The following is a 6,089-nucleotide window of genomic DNA, read 5'->3' as shown; positions in this document are numbered from 1 at the left end:
TGACAAAAAGTCAGCAATTGTACTATTTGAACTGATGACTCTGGGGTAGTTGGATCTCAGTGGGTTAATATGAGAAGTGAGCTATCCCATTGTTATTTTCTTTCATTGATCACTTTAAGTAAAGGAGGAGTACTTTGAGTTGTGTCCTGAGGGAGCCAGGTGTGAGGAATATGGCTACCCATTCTCCCATTTGGCCGTGGTGGCTATAAGAAAATGAGCATCTGCCCCTTTTGTGCTTGTTTTTTCTTTAATAGCTCACCAAGCAACAACCTTTATATGGACATTCCCTGATGAGTTTGGAAGATTCAATTAGAGGTCCCATTGGTAATCAGATGCCAATGGAGATTGAGAATTCCATTAGAGAGGAAGTGGCTGACAGTAACATCTATACTAGGAGCAGCGAGCTACTGAAGACAAATGGGACATAGAGTAATAGTAATCAAAGGAAAATCCTGCAGAAGAGAGAAGTACTAGCTATAGACTTAATAGTGGCATAGACCCTAAGAATACAGTTAGCTTGCTCTCCTAGCAGGGAGAAATACCTAGTGAGATCTTGGTAAGGACTTAGAGAGAAAGGACTCTCAGTGCCAGGAGGAAGCCCTTGCCTCAGTGTCTAGCAAGGAGCTTAGCATACAGTTGTCATTAAATAGCATATAGGTGCTCAGTGAAGATTTGTTGATAGATTGATATCTCAGATGGTAAAGTCATAGGCACTTGTCTCTAGGGAATCTGAGTTTAGAGAAGTGATGGATTGCTGAGTGTTTAGGGAATATCTCTGACTTTTGGCCAGGTATACATAGGCTGGCTCCCTTGAGTTTTGTGTGCTTTTTAAAGGAGAAGATGGAAAGGTGAAAAGTGGCTGACAAATGCAGATTCTCTAGTGGTTTGGCAGGGTTGGAATTTTTTTCTGGTACCTTCAGTTTATTTCACTCTCCTGGGTAGGTGTGACATGGGGATTAAATAAAACAAACAGCTAAATTGTTCCCCCAAAATCTCCTTTGGCTTGAAGGAGAATGAGAATGTGGAGAATTATTCTCATGGTTAGGAGGAAGACTGTGTCCACTTCTTGTTAGCCCGAGTTAGTTGAGGAGGAGGGAGACAAGTTTGGAAGGATAGCCAAACTCTGATTTTAAGACATAAGATTATATATTTCAGTGTCTCCCTCTAGATGGAATGAGGATTTCATAAGAAGAATATTTGCAAATGCTAGATGCAGAGATAAAGAGTGGAAAAACACTGGATGGAGGAAGGGAGGGAAAGTTGAAACAGAAAGATAGCCAAAGAATGTGAAAAAAGAGTGATAAAGGGAGAACATAGGAAAGAGGAGAGATTATGAGAGAGGGAGAGCCAAGTGGGAAATATGGGGAGAAAAGGGATGAGGAGGAAAGAGAAAGACAAGAGAAGAAAAGAAGAGAAAAGGAGAAGAGTGGGGAAATGGGGAAGAAAAAGGAAGAATGAAATGGAGAGAGCTAGAGAATGAGAAATTTCCATTTTTCTGGATCAGCCTTCTCTCCTGGGCTCCTCTGCTGGGCCCAGGGAATCTCACTTCCAAAACTCTACAGTAATTGATACTTTATAAAAATCTAACTTTGACGCAGTTGACTGGCTCTCTGAGCCTGGGACTGAATAATTGAAGGAATATTTGCAGGATTTGCACTGAAGTACCAACAGCTGTGGAGTGTTTTGATATTTATGAAGTCTGATGAATTATGCATGAGTCAGTGCAGTGAGCTCAGTGTGAGACTTATTCCCTCCACAGTCTCAGTTACTCAGATACACTATTCATTGCATTTTACTCCCATTGTATGCCCAAGTAGGCCCGCAGTTTATTACAAAACTTAATAAAATTTGTCTGAGCCATGGTCCCCAATATTTCTAATTTGCTCTTTCCTCAGGATTTTAAATTAATTCTTTGCTCTGCAGTTTTTCAGGGGCATAGATGGACCCTGATTCCACACTGATGAATGGACTTAGGACTTTGGGTTTATTTCTAACAGTGAAGGCTTTTCCTCATCAAAGGAATCCTAGGGTTTTTTTTTTTTTAAATTAAAATGAGTAGCACATTGTAGGGGAGGCACAATACCACCCACTACCTCCTGTAGGATACATTTCTCTTTCAGCTTCTATCTCCTACCCAATTATAGGGGCCTTGGTGTCCTCTATTAGCTAATAAATGAACCAGTTAAGTGCCTATTATGTACTTATATACTTAGCAGTGGTAAATGCCTTGGACAGTATGAGGAATGTAAGAAGGGGTGGCTGTGCAATCTAAAAGTGGAAGTCTGTAATGAAGTGCCACAGAGTTCTGTCCATGGTCCTGTCCTTAGCTTTGGCAATCATTTGAATAAAGATACAGGTGGTATACTCATACAATTTAGAGATGACATAAACCTGGAAAGGATATCTAGAGGGTGTTGAGTGTGACAAAATTAGGATGCCCAAAGAGCTTAAAAGGTGAGAATAATGGACTCACATCTTTTCAGATTAAGTTGAATTAAAGAAAACTTTTTATAGATAAAATTAAATGGTCATAATGTAAAGTCCTATACTAAAGTTGGGAAAATCTAGGGCACTTATATAGGATGGGCAAGAGGTGACTAGAAAGCAATTACTATAAAAAAGAAGCCTTGGGCCTGCAAGCTCTATATGAGTCACCAAATGGTCTGAGTTATGCCTCCTAAGAACCAAGAATATGATGTTCCACGTGACATCCTTTTCAATAGTTGAAGACAGAGCTTCTAACTTCCTCTAAATCTTCTCTTCACAGATTTAACTTGCATATCCTCATGCGACATAGTTTCAGGATCACCATCAGCCTGCTCATGGACTTCTGGGTTCTCTCTACTTTTTATTATTTCTTCTTTTGTCTCAGTTTGCTCTCCTTAGTGCCACAATACGCTATACTCATGCCCATTTCCAGGTCTTTCCTCACGCTCTTGTCATACCTAGTATGTCTCTTTCTCCCTATCCATATGCTATCCATCCTTCAAGGTCCAATTTAAGTTCTACCTTCTTCAATGATTCCTTCCTAAGCTATAGTCTGCTTTGGTTTTCCTCCTTTCTAATCTTGTACAGATATAAAATAATAATATATTAAAATATATATTTATATATACATAAACACACATAGATATATCCTATGGCAGAGTAATTAGACAATCATTTGTTTTTCTTTAATTGTGTCCTTTAGTCTATAGATTCTAATTAATGTTGAAAATGATACATAGATTCCTTATCTCCTCAACTAACTGGAAAGATCTTTGAAGGCAAGGACAGACATATTCGGTATCACTCAGAATCTTACCTCATATGATTATTTTGTACTTAGTAGGGATTTAAAAAGTTTTACAGCAATGAACTTCCTTCCCTGCTCCAACCCTTACTTATAAAGTCACTACTCGATCGATAACAGTTAATTAACAGCATTGCTTGAGCCTCAACTGGTTTGGACCATGTGCCATGAAGAGTATCACAGGATAGAGAATCGATAACACAGTGGAAGAAATAGAAGGCACAGGAAGGAAAATACAAGGATATATATGACTAATTGTCAGTAATCAGCTCTCGGCTGTGGCCATTTAAAACTCTTAATGGTGGGAAGAACATTGAACTTGAATTTAGAAGGAAGGGTCTGAGTTCCACCTTGGGATCTGACCCTTGCTAAAATGAATACTTTTAAGTCATCAACTACATGCCTGCTTAAACTTGCGTTTCTTATCTCGAAGAAAGCGGTTAATTCACAGGACTGTTGTGAGGAAAGAACTTTGTAAACCTTAAAGGCTTACACGAATGTAGTTTACTGTAGGCAGCTAGGTAGAGTGGACCAGAATGCTGGTCAGGGAACACCTGAGTTCAAATCCAGCTTGAGACACTTAACAGCTCGATGGTCTTTTTCTGCCTTAATTTTCTCATTCGTAAAACAGGGAGTGATACGGAACACCTTCCTCTCAGGCGTGTTGTGAAGACAAACATTAGATTATGTTTGTAAAGCAGTTTGCAAACCTTGAGGCACTATATAAATATTAGCTATTCTTATCATTGTTGTTTTATCTATTATAATTTTGGGAAATACAACCAAATACCACATGAGATGATGGACTTTGCTAGAAACAAAATTTACAATAGAATGAATCCTTTTTGGTAGTCAGGAGTTCTAGATTCTAGTTCTCTCTATCACTTCCTAATTTCATAATTATATACATGGAAAAATTGATCCAGATTACGATTTCCCCAGAGTTATAAAGCGAATCTGAGCCAACTTTTCCATCTATATAAGAAACAATTCTCCACGTAGCTCTCTTCCAGGGGTGTTGTGAAACTCAAGCTAAGGTATGTGACTACATTTTAAAAAGTATAGAGAACTGTGCCAACATCATCTGCAGTATTACGATTCTTAAATAGACGCTCTTGCTGACTTTATTCTCCTTATCGATTTCTAAGAGCGTCTAACATATTGCTTCTGCTTTCTTCTGACAGTAATTGTGGTCCCTATGGTTTATTGGGGAAGCCCATTAGTTTTGCTTTTCCCATCTTTCAGCCCAACAGCATTCCGCTTGATTCTTGCTCTCCGCTTCATTGCAATGGGAGCAGAGTCCTGTGTTATCAATTGGAGACAAAGTCCAAATCATTTCATCATAAGCAACCTTCTAGGGTCATCCCAGGCCTTCCAGAATTCCCTTGGCAGGGAGCATGTGAGAGCTGTTTAGGCCAGGTGTTGAAATGAGTGTAGGCCCACCTGCTCAATCTGAGGAAGAAAATAGGCCATGCCTAAAAGAAATTAGGCTGCAGGCAAGCATTTAATTAAAATGGAAATGATGACCAGGGCCTCCTCTCTAGCTTACAGCTGTTCATTCATGGACTGCTTCACAGCTTAACCCCATCCTGTCCAAGAGAGGGCTGGGGAGCGTGAAGGTCCTTGGGAGATGTTGGCCAATGGCGTGGCCATGGAAGGGCTGTTAGATGGTGGGTGGATGGTGAATGCGGCTGCCTGGAGGGAGCACTAGTTATTGTTATTGGAGCCTCGGCCACAAGTTGTGTCCAAGTATCATAAATTCAATATCGAGTTGGATTTTGCTATGGCCTCAGAGTACATTGCCGACCGTCGTGGCAATGTGCAAATGCATGTCTTTGTTCGTGATGAAGAGTGGTTAAAAGCTCAGAATCAGATTGGTACAAATCCATTTCCGTGGTTGGAAAACCAAGGGAAAAAGGGCCGCAGTAGTACTTCTTTTGTTCTGTTCTTTCTACCGAATCCTGACTGTCCCTCCTGATGTAATGCAGCTGTATCGGCTTTCCCTGCGAAGACCACTGTGGGGAAACTGAAAACCCAGACGATCATTGAGTGAAATAAGTTTCATGTAGGTTTCAAATTTATGTAAGTTTCAAATTCATGTAAGTTTCAAAATTGGGCCCATGTAAAAGAAATAATTAGATTGGTCTTACAGTCTGGTTATTTCTGTTTATTAACATAGATTTAGAGATGCTTCTGGGATTGATTTTCTGGTTCTGAAATGTCTGTTCACATAAATGGGCCCAGGCACTTCAGTTACCCTGACATGGTTCCTAGAGTCCTTATTGAAGTCTATTCAGCATGGAGGGAGTAATATCAAGCAATTCTTATTTGAGTGTAGTGCCAAATTGTAAATATATAGATGATCAGAACTGGGTAGGACAGCTAGATGGCTTTGTGGATAGTGTTGGGCCTGGATCCAGGAGGATTCATCTTTCTGAGTTCAAATTGGGCCATAGACCTTTCTGAGCTGTGTGACCCTGGGAAAGTCACTTGACTCTGCCTCAGTTTTCTCATGCATAAAATGAACTGGAGAAAGAAATGGTCAACCACTGTAATACCTTTGTTGAGAAAACCTCAGATAGGATCCCAGAGTCAGATATCACTGAAAAATGACTGAGGCAATCTGTATATTTACTCTAATTTCTCTGTTTTTAGAATAGGAACTCTCTTCTCCTTTGGGGAGGAGAGAGGAGTCAGAAGCATATATTTCTAAATTTTTCTAGTGTTGCTGGTTGCCTTGGAGAGCTGAATAATACTGAGGCAGTTTTCCCTTCATTTAAAGAGTAAGGATGATGAT

Source organism: Monodelphis domestica, chromosome 5, assembly GCF_027887165.1.
Source record: "Monodelphis domestica isolate mMonDom1 chromosome 5, mMonDom1.pri, whole genome shotgun sequence".
Taxonomy (NCBI): Eukaryota; Metazoa; Chordata; class Mammalia; order Didelphimorphia; family Didelphidae; genus Monodelphis; species Monodelphis domestica.
The sequence above is the reverse complement of the archived record's forward strand: the minus strand, read 5'-3'. Positions refer to the sequence as shown.